This window comes from Mustela lutreola, chromosome 17, assembly GCF_030435805.1.
Source record: "Mustela lutreola isolate mMusLut2 chromosome 17, mMusLut2.pri, whole genome shotgun sequence".
Lineage (NCBI taxonomy): Eukaryota > Metazoa > Chordata > Mammalia > Carnivora > Mustelidae > Mustela > Mustela lutreola.
In genome coordinates, this window is record NC_081306.1 from 36591519 (window position 1) to 36617302 (window position 25784).

Sequence of the window (25784 nt, forward strand, 5' to 3'; positions counted from 1 at the left end):
GTATAAGAGGGTTCCCCTTTCTCCACATCCTCTCCAACATACATCATTTACTGTCTTGTTAATTTTGGCCATTCTATCAGGTGTAAAGTGGTATCTCAATGTTGTTTTGATTTGAATCTCCCTGATGGCTAGTGATGATGAACATTTTGTCATGTGTCTGATAGTCATTTGTATGTCTTCATTGGAGAAGTATCTGTTCATGTCTTCTGCCCATTTTTTGACATGATTATCTGTTTTGTGTGTGTTGAGTTTGAGGAGTTCTTTATAGATTCTGGATATCAGCCCTTTGTCTTTATTGTCTTTTGTGAATATCTTTCTCCATTCTGTGGGTTGCCTCTTTGTTTTGTTGACTGTTTCCTTTGTCTTTTTGTCTTTGATCTCTTTTTTAGAGCTCTTGCTAGTTTCCTATTGAGATTGCTGTGACCCTCCTATTTTAGTCCATTTTTTTCTCCTATTGCCCATCTTTTGGCTTCCGCCATCCAGTGTTTCACAGTATTTCTTTCTTAGCAATTTTAGGATATTAATTTTTTTCTTCCTTCATTGCTGCTCCTTCTTACATCTTTTTTTTTAATTAGGGTAAAATTGGCATATGACATTATATGAGTTTCAAGTGTACAGCATTATAATTCAACATCTATATGCGCTACAAATTCATCACCTTTAGAAGTATGGTTTACATCTATCAGCATACAGTTGACCTCCATCACCCATTTCACCCATCCCAATCCCTTTACCCTCTAGTAACAATCAATTTATTCCCTGTATCTATGTGTTTTTATATTGCATTTTTTTTTGTTTGTTTTTCAGATTGTACACAAGAGTGAAATCATGTGGTATTTTCTCTGTCTTATTTTATTTACCATAATATCCTCAAGGTCCTTCCTTATTGTTGCAAATGGCAAGACTTTATTATTCTTTATGGTGTGTGTGTGGGTGTGTATGTGTGTGTGTGTCTTCTTTATCCATTCATGTATTGATGGATACTTAAGTTGTTTCCACATTTTGGCTATTGTAAATAGTACAGTGAACATAGGGGTGCACATTTATCTTTTTGAGTTCATGTTTTCATATTCTTTCCATAAATACCCAGAAATGGGATAGCTGGTTCATGTAGATGGCTATTATTAAAAAGACAGGAAATAACAAGTATCAGAGGGGATCTGGAAAAAAGGGAACTGTTATGCATTGTTGGTGGGAATGTAAATTGGTGCAGCCACTTTGGAAAACAGTGTGGAGATTCCTCAAAATATTAAGAATAGCCATCTAACAGGTACAAAGTGGTATCTCAGTGTGGTTTTGATTTGCATTTCCCTAATAATTAGTGATGTTGAACATCTTTTCATGTACCTACTAGCCATCTGTATGTCTTCTTTTGAAAAATGTTCAGATCCTATGCCCATTTTAAAGTCAGCTTCTTTGACTTTTTTTAAGGATTTTATTTATTAGAGAGAGAGAGAAAGAGAGATCACAAGTAGGCAGAGCAGCAGGCAGAGAGAGAAGGAGAAGCACGCTCCCTGCTGAGCAGAGAGCCTGATGCTGGACTTGATCCCAGGACCCTGAGATCATGACCTGGGCTGAAGGCAGAGACTTAACCCACTGAGCCACCCAGGCACCCAGCTTCTTTGATTTTTATTGTTGAATTGTATGAGTTCTGTATACATTTTGCTTCTTAGCCTGTTATTAGATATATGACTTGAAAATATCTTCTCCCATTCAGTAGGTTGCCTTTTTGTTTTTATGATGGTTTGCTTCACTGTGAAGAAGCTTTTTGGTTTGATATAGTCCCATTTGTTTATTTTTGCATATTGTATAATATAGTGGCCTAATTTCATTCTTTTGCATGTGGTTGTCCAGTTTTTCTAGTACCACTTATTGAAGAGACTGTCCTTTGCCCATTGTATGTTCTTGGCTCCTTTGTCATAAATTAATTATTCCTATATGTATGGGTTTACTTCTGGACTCTCAGTTCTGTTCCACTGATCTGTATTTTGTTTTTATGCCAGTGTCATAATGTTTTTATTTTTGTAGCTTTGTAAAATAATTTGAAATCAAGAAGATGTTACTTCTGGATTTGTGTGTGTGTTTTCCCCCAAGATTGCTTTGGCTATTTGGGATCTTTTGTGGTTCCATACAGATTTTAAAATTACTCTATTTCTGTGAAAAAATGCCTTTGAGATCTTGATAGGATTTACATCAAATGTATAGATTGCTTTGGCTAGTAAAGACATTTTAACAATGTTAATTCTTCCTGTTCATGAGCATGGAATATCTCTACTTATTTGTGTCTTCTTCAGTTTCTTTCATTGCTGTCTTAGAGTTTTCAGTGTCTTTCATTTCCTTGGTTGGGGAGTTAGAGAGGAGAAGGGAGTTGGGGGAAATTGGAAGGGGAGGTGAATCATGAGAGACTATGGACTCTGAAAAACAATCTGAGGGATTTGAAGTGGCGGGGGGGTACCAGGTCGTGCGTATTATAGAGGGCACGGATTGCATGGAGCACTGGGTGTGGTGAAAAAAATAATGAATACTGTTATGCTGAAAATAAATAAATTTAATTTAAAAAAGTTTGTTCATATGTATAATACCCTTTTTGATGCAATTATAAATGGGATTGTTTTCTTAATTTTTCTTTCTTTGTTATTAATGTGTAGAAACAGCACAGATTTTTGCATATTGATTCTGTATTCTGCAACTTTAATGAATGTGCTTATTCGTTCTAACAGTTAGGCAGATTCATTAGTGTTTTCTATATGTAGTATTATGTCATCTACAAATAGTGGCAATTTTACTTCTTCCTTTCTGATTCAGATGCTATTTATCATTTTTCTTATCTTATTGCTATGGCTAGGACTTCCTATGTTGTGTTGAATAAAAGTGGTAAGAGTGAGGAGTCTTGTCTTCTTCCTAATCTTAGAGGAAAAGATTTCAGTTTTTTATTACTGAGTACAGTGTTAGCTAAGGGTTTGTCATATATGGTCTTTTATATGTTGAAATACTTTCCCTCTATACCCACTTTGTTGAGAGTTTTTAATCATTAATGGGTATTGAATTATTTTGCATACTCTTTTTTTACATTTGTTTGTTTTGGTCTTTGTCCTTTATGTTGGAAGCTGTCCTCCAATGTCTGTGGGTTATAAACTCTTTGCACATAGATGGATGTCAAATGCCTTCTTTTCCCCCAGAGTGATCCATCTTATTTCATTATAGTTCTCTAGCTGTTAGTTTATATAGTTCTCATGTATTAAATTTTCCATTTTTAACTAGCAAAACCTGAAAGCTATTTAAATTAAACATAAGAAAAGACTTAAATTCTAGGGATATTAGATATTGCATTGGATTAGCATAGGAGGCTTAATAACTTCTGAAAGCTTTTTGTTTTGATTTTTAAATATTAATGTTATCTGTTGTGTGGTGTGGTTGATTTTGTTGGGGAAATCAGGAGTAGAATTCTTGCCTTGTTTTGAATGGGAGGGTTTGTTTTCAGGAGTTTTACAATTCTCCTTCCCCAAAGTTCACTATAATTCAGAGGTTAAACTGGGTTTAGACTGATGAATTACAATATACGCTTCTTATTCTGGTAGAATTGCTACCTACTTGTGGTTGAGGACTCCTTCTAAGTGATACTTCATTACTGTGACCCTTAATTATGATAAGATAATGGGTCATTTTCCTCATTATTAATACTTAGTTGTTGAGAAATTATTTCATAAAAATAATTTAAATGTTTTAGGGGCACCCAAGTGGCTCAGTTGGTTAAGCATTTGCCTTCGGCTCAGGTCATAATCTTAGGGTCCTGGGATGGAGCCCTGCATCAGACTCCCTGCTTAGCAGCAAGTCTGTTTCTCCATCTCACTCTCTCTCTCTGTGATCTCTCTCTCACTGTGTCTAAAATAAATATATAAAATCTTCAAAAAAATAAAAATAGGAATGCATGGGTGGCTCAGTCAGTTAAGCATCTGCCTTAGGCTCAGGTCATGATCCCATGGTGCTGAGATCAAGTCCTCTATTGGGCTCTTTGCTCAGCGGGAAGCCTGTTTCTCCCTCTGCCTGCTGCTCCCCCTTCTTGTATGCTTGCTTGCTTGCTCTTGCTTTCTCTGACAAATAAATAAGTAAAATCTTTCCCCAAAAAATAATTTAAATGTTTTAAGCCAATGTAAAAAATAGGCAGATATCACAAAGAAAGTTCAGTGTTTTCATAGAAGGAGTAGTGATTGATATTTTCTCAAAATTGTTTTACTAATAGATGCTCACTTGTAAAGAGAAAAATTCATTATGGTTTAAATTAATAAAATGTACCAATTTATTTCAGAACTATCAAAGCTAATAAAATAAAAAAACTTGGACATTATTTTTCATTAGTATGACTGTGTGAAGTGTGGGTAGTTCTTTTATTACATTAAAACAAACTGTGGTAGGCTATAAAGAATCCTTTGTTTATCTGTTTATTTTAAAAGTAAAATTTATATTATTCTAATTGTATACAGTGTTGAATGTTTCATTTTTAAAATTTATGACTCTCATTCTTAACTTTAACAACATTTGATTACCTTGTTTTTTGTGGCTACTGTGTAGAAAGGATGCTGGCCTAAGACCGGAGAAAAGAAGACTGTTTTCTAAGTTGAGTTATACTACTCAGTTAGCTATGTAATATTCCCTTATTATATGACAAAATACTTCTTTATAGGAATTTTTTTTTAAAAAGTACATGTGTAATTAGGTAATGCAAATGATATATGTGTGTGTGGGTGTGTGTCATGGTGGAAAATTCAGACATTATCAAATTGTATAAAATGAAAGTCTGCCCCCACCTCCAATGAAAACAAAACAGATTACAAGCAAACAGAAGTTTCCAGTGACAGAGCTCAAAACTGCTAATGGTTTCTGTACATCCTTGCAGAAACTTTTCATGCCTGGGTCAGTATATGTACATAAATCACAGTACAGATACTACTTAGCAACTTACTTTTTTCCCCTTACATGTTGGAAATGACTTTATGTAAACATATTTCTGGACATATTTCTAGCCCAAATCTGGTAGCTGTAATTTACAAATTACTAAGAAATTTAATTTTTAATTCTTTTTTTTTTCTTAAATCTTAATTTTCCTCCTTCATGTTTGAATTATATTAGCAGAATGATTTTTAAAAATCTGCATGGAAAAATGTCTGAAGTTAAATAAAACTAATGTTAATAATGCACATATTGGGGGTGCCTGGGTGGCTCAGTGGGTTAAGCTGCTGCCTTGGCTCGGGTTATGATCTCAGGGTCCTGGGATAGAGTCCCGCATCCTCAGTCCCTGCTGAGCAGAGAGCCCGCTTCCTCCTCTCTCTCTCTGCCTGCCTCTCTGCCTACTTGTAATCTCTCTGTCAAATAAATAAATAAAATCTTTAAAAAAAAATGCACATATTGGGTGGTGAATTTGAAGTGACTTTTTCCTTTGTGCTTTTACATATATTTCATATTTTTAACAATTCACATTTTATTATGGAAAATCCATTTTAATAAAAATACCGTGCTATTATGAAATAATTATCAATCAGCAGTTGTTTAATTGAATTATAAACCCATATTCTTTACTGACTATTAAATCATACCTCATTAAAAATATTTTATCATCATTTTTCCTAGTCTATTTTTTAATTGAAGCACAATTTATATATAATAAATGCAGAGATTTTAACTATATCATTTGATGAGGTTTTTATCCACTGCACTTAAGATGTAAAACATTTCAATAATCTCATAAAAGTCCCTCAAATCCTGTTTAAATCAACCCCTCCTCTCCACCCAGACCACTGATGATCTGGCATCTATCCTCTGGATTAGTTGTTTCTTTCCAAGCATCATATAAATGGAATCACACTCCAGGGACTCTTCTGTGTCTGTTTCATTAAACATATCTGTATTTGTGTATCTTTGTCACAATTTTAAAAATGCCTTCTAGGCTCTCTGCTCTTCCCCGTTCGACAGACAGCCGTATCTTCAGGTGCAGTGCCAGCCGCGTGCCCAAGACACGATGGTGAAGGTTGGAGTGAACGGATTTGGCCGTATTGGGCGCCTGGTCACCAGGGCTGCTTTTAACTCTGGTAAAGTGGATATTGTCGCCATCAATGACCCTTTCATTGATCTCAACTACGTGGTCTACATGTTCCAGTATGATTCTACCCACGGTAAATTCCATGGCACAGTCAAGGATGAGAACGGGAAGCTTGTCATCAATGGGAAGTCCATCTCCATCTTCCAGGAGTGAGATCCCGCCAACATCAAATGGGGTAATGCTGAGTATGTTGTGGAGTCCACTGGGGTCTTCACCACCATGGAGAAGGCTGGGGCTCACTTGAAGGGCAGGGCCAAGAGGGTCATCATCTCTGCTCCTTCTGCTGATGCCCCCATGTTCGTGATGGGTGTGAACCATGAGAAGTATGACAACTCCCTCAAGATTGTCAGCAATGCCTCCTGTACCACCAACTGCTTGGCTCCTCTGGCCAAGGTCATCCATGACAACTTCGGCATTGTGGAGGGACTCATGACCACCGTCCATGCCATCACTGCCACCCAGAAGACTGTGGACGGCCCCTCTGGGAAGCTGTGGAGTGACGGCCGAGGGGCTGCCCAGAACATCATCCCTGCTTCCACTGGTGCGGCCAAGGCTGTAGGCAAGGTCATCCCTGAGCTGAATGGGAAGCTCACTGGCATGGCCTTCCGTGTCCCCACCCCCACCCCCAACGTGTCTGTTGTGGATCTGACCTGCCGCCTGGAGAAAGCTGCCAAATATGATGACATCAAGAAGGTGGTGAAGCAGGCATCAGAGGGCCCCCTTAAGGGCATACTGGGGTATACTGAGGACCAGCTTGTCTCCTGCGACTTCAACAGTGACACCCACTCCTCTACCTTTGATGCTGGGGCTGGCATTGCTTTCAATGACCACTTTGTCAAGCTCATTTCCTGGTATGACAATGAATTTGGCTACAGCAACCGGGTGGTGGACCTTATGGTCCACATGGCCTCCAAGGAATAAGAGCCCCCTGAACCACCAGCCCCAGCCAGAGCAAGAGGAAGAAAGAGGCCCTCAGCTGCTGGGGAATCCCTGCCCCAACTTATCCCCTAAAACACTGAGAATCTCCCAACCTCCACTGTTTCCATCCCAGACCCCCTGAAGAAGGGGAGGGGCTTGGGGAGCCCTACCTTGTCATGTACCATCAATAAAGTATACTGTGCCCAGCCCCCCCGCCCCCCAAAAATGCCTTCTATTCATCTTTTTCTTAATGTTTAAGTAACTGGTCCAAAGTCATGCAGCTAGGAAGGGCCAGAAGCAGGGTTTGGTCTCAGGTTTGGGTCAGCCCAAAGCTCTTTTCCCTGGCCCAGTATGTGTGGCTTTTACAGGGCTTGTGATAGGAAATAAGGTCAGAAAGGGGGGTAGTCTCTGGTTGGTAGTACCTGGGAGGGTATGCTAAGGAATTGGTGCTCTATTCCTTGTGACCTGAGTTCTCCACAACAGCACTGTGATGCCTTGGGATGGAGAAGTACAGCAAACTACAAGTTCATTATAAAAAAGAGAGAGAGACAGGTTCCAGTTTTGCTTTAGCTGAGTATTCATTAAGTCGCTTCTGTGAGTCGGATGTTCTTCTAAGCCACTGGTTGCCAAAGTCCTGACTGTGGGGTGGTCTGACTGGACCTTTGAGTCCGGGGTTTTGACTTGAGATCTTGGTGTTATTAGGTGTTTCTCCATTAAGCAGGTCAGTTTGCCTGGAGAAGGTTCTGTCTCCTATGTGGAGGGTGATAGCTTGCCTGCCATTATCCGGGAAACTGAGTTCTTCTCAGTTTCTCTTCAGGAAGGTCGGCAGCCACCACTGTCCTGGAGTTATATCTGTGAGCCCAGGTGTCCCGTGTTATCCTCTGCAGAATGTACATCTCAGTGCTTGTCCTGAGAGCCTGAGGGCAGGCACCAGGTTGTGCTTAGTGGGGAAGAACATCCAGTTGCTCGCTGTGCCTCCCCTGATTTTGTCCTTCACACTCTTCTGGGAGGTAGGTCAGCCCCGCTGCCGAAATCCACTGGGGATTTTGCATCCTAAATCATGTCTGCTGTTAGATACCCTTTTGCCAGCTTTGGATTCTGGCATCTTTTGTTGACTATAACATTTTCTATCTATCTGTCTTATATTCTCTCCTCTGTTCCCTTTACCTTTAAAAGAAAATCCCTTCACTGTCATTTCATTGAGGTTTCCAAAAAAAGTATATACATGCTTTCATTCTGTCGTCTTTATCTTGGAAGACCTATTTGTTTATTAAATCATTCTAAGAATCGATATCCTTTCATTAGTTTTGTCTCTTAATAAGTTTCCGTCTATTAATTCTGAAGTAAGTTCAGAACTACTGAATTTCTGTTATTTTCGGAAGATCAATGTAATTTTGATTCCAAGCCATCTTCCTGTTACCCTGTCAGCAACTTATCCTTATTCATTCTTAAGGTACATCCCCTTTAACCTGGAAAGGGGGATGGTGTCACACTGTGAGCTACCTTGGATGTCACCAAGGAATTGGTATTTCATTCCTTTTGTGTGGGAATTGATTAGGTCCACATGGCCCTGTTGTATCTGCCAACCCAACAGCTTCTGTGGTAGGTTTAGGACACAGGAATTTAAGACACTCCTCAGCCCAGAATGTCATGGACTTGGAGGTGGCATGGTAGGGGGAGCTCTTTAGTCCTATTGAGAGGAAATTACTTTGGTGGCTAATGTTTTCAGGAACTAAAGATGGGGGGAAAAAAGAGACCCCAAACACATTTGTACTGCTGGCACAATTTTATAGTTGTAGGCATCGAGATGCAGAATGGGGTCTCCTGGAGAGGTGCTTTTGTTGCATTCCTTTTCCTACCTTTCGTCCTGTCTCCCAAATTGGTATCATCTTCCTTCTGACTTTTTTTTTAAAAGATTTTATTTATTTATTTGACAGAGAGAAATCACAAGTAGATGGAGAGGCAGGCAGAGAGAGAGAGAGAGAGGGAAGCAGGCTCCCTGCTGAGCAGAGAGCCCGATGCGGGACTCGATCCCAGGACTCTGAGATCATGACCTGAGCCGAAGGCAGCGGCTTAACCCACTGAGCCACCCAGGTGCCCCCTTCTGACTTTTCAACCTAGTCACTAAATGGTGTGGCTTAGCTCATATGGTATGACTTCTGGTTTTGTTGTTTGTGGGTTGAAACCTCCCTACCACCATCAAGGGGTACAAGAAGATCCAGAGGAGGGGTTTTCCAGTAGTTCCTTCCTCTTTGCTTATGGCACCTAGTTTCCAAATAGTTCAGTGTTTCCTTCCTTGTTTGGGACCCTGTAGCTAGGGCATCCTCTTACTTATTGAGATGTTGCAGCATGGCTGAAAAGACCACGCTTCATTTTAGGCAATTCCTTCAAAGACTTGGTGGTGTATGTCTGGTTTAAAATTTTATTTGTATGGTTCTATGGGATTTAATGGGAAAGTGAAAGAGGAGCTGTGGGGTTTTTGCCCTTGCCACCCGTGTGCCCAGGAGGGGGCTTCTTGCAAGAGCTTTAAGCTGGACAGGCTGAGTTTCTGCTGCCCCATTAGAGGATCCATGTGAAAGGTCTTTATGGTCTGGAGACTGTGGGCTGGAACTCAGAAGAGACTGATTTCTTGCCTGGCCCCCCCTGCATACTCATCTAGAGCAGGATGATGCTAGATGTAGATGAAGAAAGCACCTCTCATTGATCTTTGAACGCCTGGCAGCTGGCATAATTCATGGAATGTATGGGTGCTCAATAACAATTATAGACTGATTAAATGAGACAGTTATCACCATGGTGATCGTCTACACTGAGGTGAGTCATGGGCATGAGTAAGGTTACAAAAATTATTGGGTACATTGCCCTGGCCGGCTCATCAGTTCGGTGCATTGCAGTATCCAAACTGATGAGTGAAGAGTGTCCACTCTAGGATGGAAAACTGCTGCTGGCTGGGTTCAGCATCAGGGTAGCCAGCACTGGTTGGAGAGCACAAGCCTTATCTGATGGGGGCAGTTGCTGCTCAGCCACAGCCGGTAGACATGATGACAAAGCTCTCAATTTGTCAGATTTAAGCAAAACTCTAAATCATAACATGAAATATCTTGATTTTGTTTTTAACTTAAATTTGTAATACTTTGAGGAAACTGAAATAGAGATTTGGGTCAGGTTTGGTGTGTGAGCCTTCATATTGTGGTTTCTAGCTAATCAACAGGAGGGGGACTAGGCTGCTGGGAACCTTCCTAGGAGAGGCAGGTAGATGAAGGAGAATCCTTTAACAGCCTTGAAAAAGAGCAGTTAAAGAGCTAGAGAGGAACAGTGAACTTGAACTTGAATCTAAAGAAGGGAAAACTTGCAAGAAATCTGGGGGAGGTTGATGGAGATCTGCTGTGACGTGTATGTATGGTGTGGAGACATCATGTAATTAGAGAATACAGTGAGTCCATCTTGAATACAGAGGATTCATGTTAGCATTGTGTGGCTGGCTTTGGTCTGGCCCAAGTACCCACGTCCAGACTGTGACTTAGGCATCAATGGAATCAAACTTGTTTTTGAAGTTATTTCCTTAAAGCTTTGCAAAAAAGAGTCCAAGTTCATATAAATTAATTTGACATTTTGAAAACCATTACTCATATATCTGTAATATAATACTTTAAAAGAGTATTTAAAATATTTCAAGGAATTTACATGAAACTGTCAAGGAAACCACTCTCTTTATATCTTCACCGTGAAAGGATGAGCCTTCATCTTGTCTGTCTGAGGAGAATTATGATGGTAGATCCTATTCCAGAAGGTTTTATTTTATTGGAGGGAAGCCCAGTTAAAGTCTCAGTATTAATTTTCTGTCATGTTATCTACCAAAGAACAGATTTCAAAAGTCTCTCAAACATTTGTCATAATTATTTCTATTTGCTAAACTTGATCAATGTTTTTCAAGTGACATATGCATCTCAAGTCAAAACTGAACATAGTATATCCTTGAGTATAACAAAGTACATCCTCTCTAATGTATTGGACTAATAGAAGATGTTTTCACTTGTTGAAATGAAAAGTTTAATTAGTTGTAAATTAATCAGTGCTTTGTGCGAGTTAGAAATTATCTAGTCGGTCAAACAAAACCCATCGACTCCATTCCTTCCCTGCATTTCCATGTGCTCAGAGTTACACAGATTGATCTGTTGTTACCCTAGTGCTGCAGTGGGTGTTAGTGGGTGTCATCTACACCACACACTGATCACTCTGTGCTCCATGCCTTCACATCTTTACTCACGCGTGTGCCCCAGCCTGTGAGCATCCCATTCACTCTCTCTCTTTCCCGAGATCTCGTGTTTCAGGGACAGTTGAAAATGTCAGTCATGTTAGAGCTGTCCTTAACTCTTGCTTATTGTTATTCCCATACGCCTTTGTATGTGCCATGGATACAGCACTTATCAAGTGTGTGTGTGTGTGTGTGTGTGTGTGTGTGTGTATGGAGAAAGCGAGCAGGTGATTGGCGGGGAGAGGGGAAGAGAATCTCAAGCAGACTCTGCTGAGCATGGTGCCTGATGCCAGGCTCAGTCTCAGGATACAGGACCCTGAGGTCACAACCTCAGTCAAAACCCAGTCAGGCACTTAACCTACTGCACCAACACAGCGCCCCTCAAATGATATTTTGGGATTTACTTTTTTCTTTAGCAAGACTGCACACTTCATATGATATATGTGTATGATTAATTTCTGCATCTGGTCATGTATCTTACATAGGGGAGCTTTTCAACAAATGATTGTTGACATAGATTGAATTAGTTCCATAGTACAGATAACACTCTAGTGTATGACTCAGGAAAATAAACTATTAACCCACGGTGTTATTAGGCATTTAGTTTAAAATTCTGATGAACTAAATGTCCTTATGTATTGTTACTATATCATTCAAACAAAGGAACAAAAACTAAGAATCTTCAAGGGAAGAAGGGCTAGTAGATATATACTTAAGCCTTCATAAACTAAACTAGTTTCTTATACTTTTTTAAAAATTTATTTTCAACGTAACAGTATTCATTGTTTTTTGCACCACACCCAGGGATCCATGCAATAAGTGCTCTCTCTAATACTCACCACCTGGTTCCCCCAACCTCCTACTCCCCACCCCTTCAAAACCCTCAGGTTGTTTTTCAAAGTCCATAGTCTCTCATGGTTCACCTCCCCTTCCAATTTCTCCCAACTCCCTTCTCTTCTCCATCTCCCCATGTCCTCCATGCTATTTGTTATGCTCCACAAATAAGTAAAACCATATGATAATTGACTCTCTCTGCTTGACTTATTTCACTCAGCATAATCTCTTCCAGTCCTGTCCATGTTGCTACAAAAGTTGGGTATTCATCTTTTCTGATGGAGGCATAATACTCCATAGTGTATATGGACCACATCTTCCTTATCCATTCGTCCGTTGAAGGGCATCTTGGTTCTTTCCACAGTTTGGCAATCGTGGCCATTGCTGCTATAAACATTGGGGTACAAATGCCTCTTCTTTTCACTTCATCTGTATCTTTGGGGTAAATACCCAGTAGTGCAGTTGCTGGGTCATAGAGAAGCTCTATTTTTAATTTCTTGAGGAATCTCCACACTGTTCTCCAAAGTGGCTGCAGCAACTTGCATATTTCACATTCTTTTAAAAATTTAAGGGGCACCTGGGTGGCTCAGTGGGTTAAGCCTCTGCCTTCGGCTCGGGTCATGATCTCAGGGTCCTGGGATCAAGTCCCTGCTGAGCAGGGAGCCTGTTTCCCTCTCTCTCTCTCTCTGCCTGCCTCTCTGTCTACTGTGATCTCTCTCTGTCAAATAAAAAAAATCTTTAAAAAAAAATTTTAGGGGCGCCTGGGTGGCTCAGTGGGTTAAGCCGCTGCCTTCGGCTCAGGTCATGATCTCAGGGTCCTGGGATCGAGTCCCGCATCGGGCTCTCTGCTCAGCAGGAAGCCTGCTTCCTCTTCTCTCTCTCTCTGCCTGCCTCTCTGCCTACTTGTAATCTCTCTCTGTCAAATAAATAAATAAATCTTTAAAAAAAAAAAAAATAAAATAAAAAAAATAAAAAAATAAAAAAAAATTTTAAATATAAAAATTTAATTGCTGGATAAGTACTCAGTGATAATGCCAAACTCTAGAAATTTCATTCACAATGAGAGTTTTTTAAATAATCTCTGATAAATTTCTAGTATGTCAGAACCTGATATTACATAATTTAGATGTTCCATGAGTAAAAGCATTGTCCATAAATCTGATTATGAAAGCCTCACATAAAACAGCTTAGAACATTGTTTTTACTCCCAACAAGAATGTTGGAAGGGTGATCCAGTGTTATCAAAAATATCCTGTTCAACCTCTGCTTTGTAGAGTTCATGAGCATGCCCCTGCTTTGTACAGGCCTGTGTTATCTAGCAAGGGCTGAGATGGGAAAGCATGTTGGTCTGCCCAGTAAATGTTATCATGCCTGACATATGGTAGGTTAGCATTTCACAACTTGTCCATGCTGTATTGCTTGATTAAAGTAGCATTAATATTGTAGTCAATAAAAATATTAAAAGAAAAATATTTAAAATATGAAAACAGAAGATATTTTAATCTCTAAAAAAGCCTTGCAGTAGTTACTGGTGATATGGTATTATTTCTCTTTAAACCTCTCTTGAAAGTTATGTGGTAGGCTTAGATTTTTTATTATTATTGCTGAAGCATAATGGACATACAGTGTTACATTAGTTTTGGGTGTGCAGGAGTTTGATCTGACAATTCTATATATTACTCAGTGCTCCCCACGGTTAAGTGTAGTTACAACCTGTCACGATACAACGTTATTGCAATATTATTGTCTATATTCTGTATGCTGTACTTTTTGTCCCCGTGACTTACTTAGTTTATAACTGGAAGTTTGTGCCTCTTAAATTCCCTTCACCTAGCTCACTCATCAGCTTCTTTCCTGGTGATCACTGGTTTGTTCTGTTTAAAAGGCTGTTTTATTCTGTTTTTACTACAAGTGTCTTCAGAGAAGGCAAAGAGCTCCAAAAGGGGCCTTTTTAAAGAGCAAATGGAGAAATGAGAAAAAAACATCAAAGACAAAGGAAGACTTCTAAGAAGGAAAGTGAAAAAGGATTTACCCTTGCATCAGAAGCTTCCCTGAAAAGGGGACCAGAAGTAAGGGGATGGGGGGCCCTTACCAAGAGCATCCTCTGTCCCCTCAGAGCTTGTCTCACTCCGGGTCCCAGAGCCTCCTTGGGGGAGAGGAACTTTTGTGGGAGTCCGAGTTTGTTGCTGCTGCTCTCCCCGCTGTGTCTGGGGCAAGCTTGAGAGTGATTCTTATTTGTCTTTCCAAGTTTCCTGCCAACATGTGTTGAGCTATGTCACCAAGCTAACTGGGGTTATTCCTCATTTTTATTTTTAAAAATTGATAAAATAATGTTTCTACCACAAGCAAGAAAAATTGAAATAGCGCTATAGAGGAGTTATCATTGAGATGGCATTTGTGATCGGATTTGGCCTTTTCAAGAAGTAGGTGCCATTCTCCTTGGCCTCCCTGTTCTACTCTGTGTGTTTAGTTTTGATGAACACATTCCTTATCTGTTGTGATTGTGAGAGTAAAGCCACAAGGTCCGACTCCTACCCTGTTGGACAGCTGTTCTTAAAAAAGAGATGGAGCTTTCAAGTATGAAAGCAGCCCAGTCAGGGTGGGCTAGGCAGGGTGGGTGGGAGGTGACCCCTTTCTTATGGCCTGCACTTGACTAGATGGACCCTTCCAGTGGCCACTTCTGATAGCAGGGAATTGAGAGGACCCAGAACCACACAAAGGCAAGTCTTAAGATCTCTAAGACCATTTGCTTATTCTGAGAAAAGCTTTGGAATGGCGTTCAGTATGTTTCTGAGACTGTGGCATACAGGCTTACAGACATGGACAGGAGTTAGAAGAATGTCGTTTTTATAATGCATTTTAAATCCTGTTGATGTTCACATTGTTTGAATTTCATTTTTGGTTTATTCTGTTCAAAAAGATCTTTTTTTTTCCCCCTAGAGCATTTAATGAATGTTAGTTTCTAAATTACTTCAAAATATTCATTTATTGGTTACCTGATAGTATAAATACCAACAGCAATCTGAATTATACAAACTGTTATTTTTTTATCATTAAGAAAGACTTTATTTTATTTTTGAGAAATGACCACTTATTTCTACATAGGTGATTATCACTTGCCATCTCTGCTCTTTTCAACATGTTTAATTCCTTCCTCGACCGTAACAATTGTATAGTTTTTGTATTTGAATTATTTTGCTCATAAATTATGTTACCCTTGGCTAAAGGCTTTTCTCTTTTAGTAAATGCTTTTGACTATCTGGCCTTTATAGCATCAATTTCATTTTTAAATGCCTACGGAGACATGCTTGACTGCTTATAAATTTTCTAGTATAGTTCTGTAAGAATTCTTCACCTTCCAAGGACCATATGTATCCGTCTTGGTTTCCAACAGTTTATAACTGCCAGAATAATTCAAAAGACATTTTTTTTTTTCTTTTGCAACTTAATTTAGAGCAGAGCGCATTTTGTCAGCCAAGGCAGTGTAGGAAGTGACACGGATCAAGCAGCATTAGACCTCCAGCAGCCTTAAAGGCAGAGCAGGGTGCCCATGGAGCGCTGCCTGAGGATTCTCAGTTTTTAAAATTTCAGTTTATTTCATACTTAGGCTACATATCCACTGAGGGTGGGCGAGGGGATTTCTGCCCGGTGCAGTCCTAGGCAGACAATGCTGAGGAGCCATACCTTACGGAGCGGGCAGGAAGTACAGTCCCACAATAGACCTGGAATATTCTGTGGGCAGCAGGATTGAAACCACGCATTACAGACATCTTCCAAACAAGGCTAACTTCAGGGGGGAATTTTAACTGATCGGTAATAGCTTTTCGCTAGAGACATTTCCAAATTATGCAGAAAGAAAACAATCACTGGTGTCAAAGCTATTAGGGATGGGAAAAAAATTAAACAGGAAAGCAGAGAATTGATGAAGGGGTTTGGAAAATTGCAGCGGTGTGCAACACAAACAGTTTCGCAGAGTGCCAGGTGGCCTAGCATTAGCAATCAATTTTAGGCCAACATGACTGAAAATTTGGGGGAAAAGAAAGGATGAATGTGGAGTTGATTCTAGCAAGGTAGGGCTGCTGCTGTTCGCTGCGAGAACTCTCAGTTCTCTATACTCTTCATCCTTCAAGGCTTAATCCAAATCCTAGTTCTTAGTGTGTATTTTTTCCCACTCATGTATGAACTTCTCAAGGAGGGATGAGGGGCCATTTCTGTGTACCTAGCACATTGCTCACAGCACCATGCGATCATTCAGTGACTGAACCAAACCAGCCGGCAGCCCTCTCCCATGGTGTCCAGGGGCCTGCAGCCCCTTTGGATGCTCAGCATTTCATGATCTGGCTCGGGGTACTGCTGCTGATGGCGGCTGGTGAAGCAAGATGGCACTTCTGAGAACTCCTGTCCCTGCTCTGCTCCGTCTTGATGAGGCCAGTATTAGTATACTAATACTAGATTAGTATAGTCTAGTTATTTAAAGAATTTAACAACTCTTCATAAAGTCTGCACATAATTAGACACACTTTCGGCCCTTGCAATGTAGAGCAGTGGTTCTCCAATGTGAGAGTGCATCAGAGCTGCCTGGAGCGTTTGCCAATACCCAGACCTTGGTTTGGGGGATTGGGCATGGGGACTGAGAGTCTGCATATCTAACAAGTCCCCAGGACATGTGAGACTGTTGCCCTGGGGACCACACTCTGACCAGCACTGATGTCCAGAAAAGACAATGGAAACAGGTTAGAAATATATGCATTTAAAGCTCCATGATGCTACCTAAGAAATATTTAACTTTATGTAAGATACTCAGCCCCCCTAGTCCTCTGTGTCCTTCTTGTGGAAAATGAAGGTCATAATCGATTTAGCTCATGTGGTATCAGATGAGAGTGTATGACAGAGCCATTAAAAAAATAAGGCTCTGTAAAAATATTGTCTTACAATCTCTTCAACATTATGAACCATGAATGCTTACTTCGTATTAGATGTACACAGGGTACTGGGCAAGGGAGTGGTGGGCAGGACCTGGAAAGAAAAGAACAGCATAAGTGTGGCAGATGCCCAGTGCCAGAGGTGTGAAAGGGACATTTCCAATTCAGGGAAGGACAGGCTGCAGTGGGCTGCTTGGGTAGCCTTGACCCACAGTGTATTGCATAAAGACCATCATTTCACAAGAAGAAATGGTCATTCTTTTTTTTTTTTTTTAAGATTTTATTTATTTATTTGTCAGAGAGAGAGAGAGAGCGAGAGTGAGCACAGGCAGACAGAGAGGCAGGCAGAGACAGAGAGAGAAGCAGGCTCCCTGCCAAGCAAGGAGTCCGATGTGGGACTCGATCCCAGGATGCTGGGATCATGACCTGAGCAGAAGGCAGCTGCTTAACCAACTGAGCCACCCAGGCGTCCCAAGAAATGGTCATTCTTTGAGGAAGAACTGTCTTACTGCTGGGGTACTACCCTGAAATGTAGAAATCTGTAATGTTAGTGCGTTTGAGCAAAGTTTATCCTTCCACTGGCCTCAATATCAGGTTACCTACCTGTTAGAGTTTGGTAAAATGAAAAGTACAAATTATTCATTTGCCAGCATTTAAAACTCATCATCTCAGTAAGATAAAATTATAAATACCAGCAAGAAACAAAAAAGTCATTTTCTTAGTCTGTTCAGGCTGCTATGAACTACCATAGATCAGGTAGTTTATAAACAACAAACACATATTTCTGACAGTTCTGAGGCGGGGAGGTCCAAGATCAAGGCACTGGCAGATTTGGTGTCTCATGAGGGTCCCCTTCCTAGGTTCATGGGTGGTCATCTTTTTACTGTGACCTCACATGTGAAAGGGTCAAGGGAGTTCTCTGATGTCATTTTTATAAATAAGGGCACTAAACCTCCCCCCTCATGACCTAACCATCCTCCCCAGCTCCTGTCTCCTAATACTGTCACATTGGGGGTCAGTTTTCAACAGATGGATTTGGGGGATGGGCACTTTTAATTGAACCAAATGAGATTGGTGAGGAAAATCTCTGAGAATCTCAGCTTAAAAATGTAGAGTATATATGTTAATACACAGTTAACCAGCACTAGCATTTTTCTTTTAAGGCATGCGACCTTGTCCTTTCTTGAGTTTTAGATATTTTTATTATGGTTTAATCCTAGGGTTTCAGAGTTATACTTAATAGTAGGTTTAGAAATTAATATTGAAAGTAAAGTATTAACATTTTATTCTACTTTAAGTGATTTAATAGCCCAATATTTGAGATTAGATAAAAATTATAATTTACCAGTAATAATTTTTATCGATTTAAATAGAAAATGTGGAATAATTTTATAGGTCAGGGCGATTTATCTGGTAAATAAATTATTTTTGACAATAAAATTGGATTTTAAATGTATCTTGGGCAAAGACTATATCTGGGTAATAGATTGAGCTGTCGATTATAAAGTATAATTGTATATATCAACTACCATTATGAGTAATATAGTCCATTTATATAAAAGCTTTACTGTAATTTTAGTAGTTTTTGTTATGTATTTTTCAACCAGTGAATACTAAAAGGCAAGTTACTACCATATGAGTTCAGTTTAGGTTTTTGACATTAAAAAAGGGATCCTCATTCTTGAAAAGATTGAGAATCCCTGACCAAGTTCATAATATTAAGTATAATAGTATTACCTAGTCCCTTCATCTTGACTGGCTCTTTGCATCATCTTGTAACATGCATGTCTTACATATTTCTTACCTGATTGGCTAGAATAGTAGTAGCTTCTGTAAAGGAAGCAAGGATAGGAAACTAAAAACATTAACTGGTTTGAAGATGTGAGCATATTTCATCACTCTCAAGTCACAGATACACCTTAGCCTTGGAAGGTGGCTTTTTACTTCCTTACTTTGTTCTTTGCCTGGCCACCTCCTTCTCAGAACCTTCCCTTATCAGGTCGACTCACATGTCCTTGTTGAAGAATGTATTAGAAAGTACAGCCAAAGTCTTCCACCATTGTTTTTTGTTTTATCCTTTTAAAGGTAAATTGTTCCTGAAGTACCACTGTAAATCCAAAAATTTGCCCTCAAATTCTTAAAAAATTTTTAGTGTAGGACAGTTATAAACCCTGCACTATGTACTGTCAGTTTCCCACAATTAAATAAGTGTGAATTAACATTGAAATTGATCAGTTGAATGGAGATCCAGGTAATATAATGTGTGATCATGCTGGCAAAAATCAGTTCAGAAAAGGTGGTTTATTTAATAAATATCATTGATACAACTGACCATACTTCTGGAGCAAAATAATTTTAGGCACTCTTCTTACCCTATGTACAAAAATCAATTTCAGATAATTTATTCTATATATTCTAAATATGCAAGACATAGAAACAGAATTCAAGTTTGGGTTTGACTTACTCCAAAGCCACATGCTACATTTTAGCTGTTAGATGTCATTGTGTTACATTTCCTAAAGGAGAGACATTTTGTTGCTCAACATTTGACTGTTTCCATTTTGTTGTCATTATAAATAATGCTGTGATGAATATATAAATTGATAAGTGGAGCCATGATTATTAATTTGCTTAGAGCAAATTCTTAGAAGTGAAATAGCTGGGTCAAAGGATACTCACATTTTGAAGACTTTGGAAGTGAATTTCATAATCACTTTTCAGAAAGGCTGCGTGGGTTGAATAATTTTATTTTTTTGGTGAATTCAACAACTTACTATTTTTCTGTTGAAGATGGATCCTCATTTGTTAGAAGTATTGTATCCCTATTTTTTTTTTTTTATATTGGCCAGTTTCTAATGAACTTTGGGCTTTTGTAAAATACAGAGTTGATATTTTATATCCTTTTTATCATCTGTTATGAATTAACATATTAATAAGCTCATGAAGAAAATCTTATCACTTTTCTGAGCCATATGTCTCCTTCTCTAGCATTTTTCAAAGGGCTCTGTTAAGATCCAGTCATAGCAGTAAGTTTCTGTTTTCCATAGAATCCTTGTAGCCAAGGTGCTGAGGCTAGAAGCCCTCTGCCCTCACAGTCTCTGAATTCTGTCTTTCAGCAAAGTTTGTGACCACATGATTTCTGTTGATCTCCATTATCTAGTCAGTAGAAGTGCATTATATTTCCAAGTTCTATAAAAATATGGACCATCTTAAGACTCTGGTGTTTTGTTCTTTCATGCATATAGTTCTTTTTGATAGAATTAAGAATTTACTGGATAAAATGTGATTCCTGTGAATTCTTGTCTTCCTGTAAGGAAGCATTCTCTTTGTGGAAGCTGCCACCGTGTTGATACAGTGTTCTTTATTTTTCTTCCACATACTTTTTGAACCTTCATCCGCAACCAACAAGAGACAGAGTTGAAACAATGACATTTCATGACATGTTTGATGTGCATAGAATTCCTTGTGAGTTGAATATTACTTAAAATTTTAAAATAATATATTGTGCTAAGTATTATCCCTTGTGGCGAAGGAAAATAAAGTTCTTTTCAAAGCAGGGAGTTTTATGTCCTGCAGTATTCTTTGTGAAATAGGGGGGAGGTGCATCGTCAATCATAGTGCACTCCAGAATGAATTTAGGGCGGCTGCATCCTGTGATCTCTTACCTGGTCTCTGGGCGGGGCGTGTGGGGGGGTGGTTTTTACTTTTCAGCACTGACTTAATCTACTATACTACAATGTGAAAAGTACAGGCATTGTCGAAGTTGGCCGTGAATAATAACACTGCCGATCTTTCTGTAAACCGTTTTATTAATGCACACTAAGGCATTGTTTTTTATTATTGTCTTCTCTTCACTGCAGACCAATTAATATGCAAACGGAGAGTGGAATCATGACTTATTTTTCTTTGCATAGGCCAGTTAAATTTAGCCAGGATGGAAAAGATTCTACTTCAGTACATGTAACACTAAAACAAAACAATGCAGCTTCATTTGCAGTCTCCTGAAATCTGCATCTAAAAATGTATATTTAGATATATAAAAAATATGATGTTAAACAGCACGGTTATCAGGATGATGATATTTGTGAAGTCAGTGTGAATTTTTAGCTTTACATATAAATATATGCATGCATATATATCTCAATATATTTATGTATATATGTATCTCAGCATATATGTCTATATATCGAGATAGCAGAGATTATAAATGATTTATTAGAAAGGCTGCAAGTTTTTGGTATCTTGCAATGTTTAAATCCACAATATATCAGCATCTGGGATTTTTTTAAACCTTTATATTTTACTTCTTTGCATTTTCTTTCTTTTTCTAATGTACTCTTCAGATGAATTCGTATATTCAAAATCAGTGTTCTACGGCAAAAAGAAAATTGTGATTACTGCACATGTTACTAGGGATTAAGTTAGAGTAGTTCCAAGGAAGACTTGGTTAGAGCACCTGTCTCACGTTCCCTCCACCCACAGAACCTCTTCTTAGTTATTGCTGGATACTTACTGTTATGCCTTCCTAGATTTTACCGGAATATTGTTAATTATAATACCTCTTTGCCTACCTATGACATAATAGTTTGGTTTTCATCCTTATGTTTGATGGATAGCTACTAAAGGTGAACTTCTAGAACATGTAGAACAAGTTGGAGATTCTCTTGTACTGATTATATCCACTTGACAGATCTGTTCAGGAACTTTCTATAGTTATTAAAATGTAAAGTAAAATTTGAAAGGCTTTATGTGATATTATTAATGTTACTGTGCAGGTGATGGCTTAAGAAAGAAAAGATTGCTTGTAAGAACTCCTGTCATATTTCCTTCTATTTTCATGTTTGTTTGTTTTAAGATTTTATTTATTTATTTATTTATTTGATACAGAGAGAGAGGGAGGGAGAGAGATAGTGAGAACAGAAACACAAGCAGGGGGAATGGGAGAAGGAAAAGCAGGCTTCCGGCAGAGCAGGGAGCCTGAAGCAGGGCTCGATTCCAGGACTCTGGGATCATGACCTGAGTCGAAGGCAGATGTTTATTGAGTGAGCTGCTCTGGCACCTCTCTATTTTCATGTTTTGGTATTTCTAAGAAATGTTGTACTCTATAAAAGATAGGTTTTTATAATTTAATAGTTTTTATAATTTTTGGAGCAATATTGCTGAAAAGTCTAGTTGAAATGAACATAGGCTTATTTTAAACCTTCCTTTACCAGTCATGATTATTAAAAGTAGTAAAGGTTAAAGTAAATTATACAAGTGTTGGATAAACTCAACCAGCTTTTAACAATTTTAATTTAGCATAGTAGGAGAAACGACAACCTATTTAGTAGCCTTGCCTACTTTCAAATCATACAAACTAAATTTTTGTTTTGTTTGTTTAAAGAAGCTCTTTCCTTTTTGTTCTTTTGTATTTTATATATTACAGCGGGTGCTGGCTAGGAGAAGATGTTTTTAAGAGTTACAACCCGGGGGGGAAAAAAAAAGAAGCAGCACATCTGTGTTGATGATGCAATATTTATTAGTATAGGTCATATTACTTTACTATATCAGCACCTGATGGGTATGTGAATTATTTAAAATGAGCATCTGTGTACTATTTTATGATATTTGAAATAAAATGAATTTTTAATATTCATGTGTAATACAATCTGCCAAGATTATCCTGGTAAAAGTTTTCAAACCCAAATGGGAAGTCAGCTGCAGTGTTTCTCCATCACTTTATAGGTCAAGCAAGCCTAAAGTTGGACACAACCTTCACTGAAGTTTTCTTGCTTCAAAATGGGATAATTATGTATATATTTATACACCATTATGCTAATAATTTTCAAGTCAGTTAAACTTCCAGCTTGCTTGCATGCCTTCTCTGTCCTTTTTTCTGGAATTAATGCTATCCAAAAATAAAACCAGAAGCATCGATTTAGCTGACCTCGCTTTCCCCCTAAAGTTAGAAGTTTTATATAACAAACAACTTTAAAAGTTTTCGTCCAGAAAGTTTTTCTTAATGGATTTAGACCAAAAATAAATTGTGAGTTTTGTTATCAAGCTTTAAAAATCTTTTAATCTAACTGGAAAAACAAAAAAACAAAACAAAAAAAAACAACTGAGCATTGGTTTCAGTTTGGTACAACTTGGTTAAGATGGGATTTTCCGGTGAGCTGAAATCAAGTCCCAGGGCCTCGGGATCTCTCTGTTGGGTGAACGCTCGTGGGATCGCTCCACTCTCTGGAGGCTGCCGGATTTTTACCTGCCTCTTCTCCCTTCATATCGTAGCTGACACAGTCTGAAAGGAAGGCAGAATTTGCCAGTATTTTAGTTCATGATACATATTTTTCTCTTTACAGATAATTATGTTCATTTTGGCGGATCTCATTTCAGAGAGCTCCTTTCTGTTGAGTGGATGGCAAGCAATGTTTCTGAGCTGGACTGACCACGGAGTAGGATCTTAACCTTATTCATGGCTATGAATCATATGAAGCTGTTTATCTTAGCTGTCATGCAGTTTGCTAATTAGGTTAGTCCAGGGGTTAAGGGAAATGAAAGACTGCAATAATGATTGCATTCTCAAAACAAAGCCCAGTCATTTTGTTCTGTCTCATAAACCTAGAAAGGGAAGATTGGTTTAGACCTTACTGTAGCATTCATCATCTTCCTCACTGTGTCTGAAGATTGTGCAGAAGATATTTAAATAAGTACCTTAAGAGTGATAAGGTGCACATTTAGATTATACTTCTTTTTAAAACATTTTTTATCCTCAAACTAAAACCTGTTTAATTGTAGAACATTTCGAAGACACGGAGAAATATAAAAGAGGAAAATTTAAAAGTACTCATGATCCTACCGTCTAGAAGTATAATTATTTAATGGATTTCCTTCTGGCCTTTTCTATTCATACATTTTATTTCACAAAACTTAATTATTGCTCTCTATTGTGGAACTGTAGCTGATATTTTCTGAGTGCTTATTTCATAGAAGGCAGCGAGCTAAGAGCTTTACATGTGGCATCTATTTCATATTCACTGCAGTCTATGAGACTGTTATGTTCCAGTGATGAATCTCAGACTCAAATTAGAAACTTGTGACTTCTAGTCTGGACAAGAGAGCATGGATCTCTTTCTCTTTCCTCCTCTCTACTAATTACAACTGTAAACCCTAGGAATAATGCAGGAGACGAAGAAAGAGGACTCTGAAAGGTTGGGGCCTTTGCACTGGAGGAACCATAGAGTGTCAGGGCCTGTCACATTCCCCTCACCAGGAGGAGCCAGCCAGACCTGATATTTTTGACCTCTAAACTGGCAACAGAAGGCAGCTCAGGTGGGCCCCCCTCCTTCCTTGGATCGGACAGGAGCAAGCCTGGCACTGGTAGCAAGAGAGGATAGTAGGATCCACTCCACCATTTATCCACCAGGGTACACGATCTCCTTCCCTGCTGGGCTGAGACACCTCTTCTCACTGAGAGACACCCGGGCATCTGGCAGCTCCTGCTACAGGATACCACCACCAGAAGTGGCCCAATCCTTTCCTGCCTAGATACACTTGGTGGCCAGGAGGTACAGATAAGGGGGGACCCTGTCACAATAAGTACTAGGCCAGGGAAGCCTCTTCCAGCATGTGGGCCTGATCTGAGAGACATGGGGCAACCAGGCTTGGGGAAAGTCTTTCTGCACCAGCAGGACCCTAGGGAGTCCCACCAGCACCAGATAAATAAAGCAGACGAAAAGAACACTGTAAAGGCTATGAAAATTAGGCTGTCTTTGGAACTATAACCCACAAAAGTAGGCCAGGACCTTGATGCTGAACCTAGACAGGGTAATGGCCTAAACAGAAGATCTCTAAGAATAGAGAAGAGCCAAACAACCCATTCACCAACAGGGCTTAACTGGCATTTCTAAGACACACCACGGAACAGTAGTAGAGTTCACAGGACACTTGCTAAGGTGGAGCCTGTCCTGGGCTGTAGAGCAGACTTTAGTGCTTTTAAAGCAGTTGAAGTCATTCAAAGTGTGTTCTCTGACACACTGCAAATGAGCAATCAGTAAGAGAAAGACAGCAGGAAACCTCCAGACGTAAAAATGAGATCACACACTTGCAAATAATACATGGGTCAGAGAGATCTTAAAGGAAATACAAAATACTAGAACCAAATGGAAATGAAAGCACAGCATATTAAAGTATGGGCAGTGCAGCTAACATAGTTCAGAAAGGGAAATTTATAGTACTAAATTATACATAAAATTTGATGAAAGGTCTCAAATCAATAATCTAAATTCCTACCTCCAGAAATTTAGAAAAGAACAAAGAAATCCAAACAAACAAATAAAAACCCCAAAGTAAGCAGAAGGAAGGAAAGAGTAAAAAGCCAAAGCCAATGAAATTGAAAATAAGAAAAAATAATGAAAATCAAGGAAGCAAAAAGCTGCTTCTTCGTAAAAAAATCAATAACATTGATAAGCCTCTAGCAAGACTAAGAAAGACAGAGATAGTACACAAATCATTTAATATCAGGAATGAAATGCGTAACACTACAGATCCTGAAGCCATTAAAAGGATAATAAGGAGCATTATTATTCCTCTGTATTTGCCATCTGAGAAGAAAAGGACAATTTGTCTAGAAGTACAAACCACCACAACTCAAACAAGATGCAGCTGATGATCTGATGAGGCATTTTCTAACCATCGAGGAGATGGAGAGGGGGAAGGGGCTGTGGTTACAGAGGAGCCATGCCAGTGACCTTTGTCATGATGGACACATGAGCTGACACAT

The 25784-nt window shown here is 39.0% G+C and overlaps 1 protein-coding gene and 1 pseudogene across 3 annotated transcripts in view; both read left to right on the plus strand.

The window, feature by feature from the left end:
• The window catches only part of SDK1 (sidekick cell adhesion molecule 1), an 867118-nt gene that overhangs the window by 281106 nt on the left and 560228 nt on the right, over positions 1 to 25784 (plus strand). The gene's annotated exons all lie outside the window — the stretch shown is intronic.
• Positions 5961 to 7219, plus strand: LOC131819411 (glyceraldehyde-3-phosphate dehydrogenase-like; annotated as a pseudogene).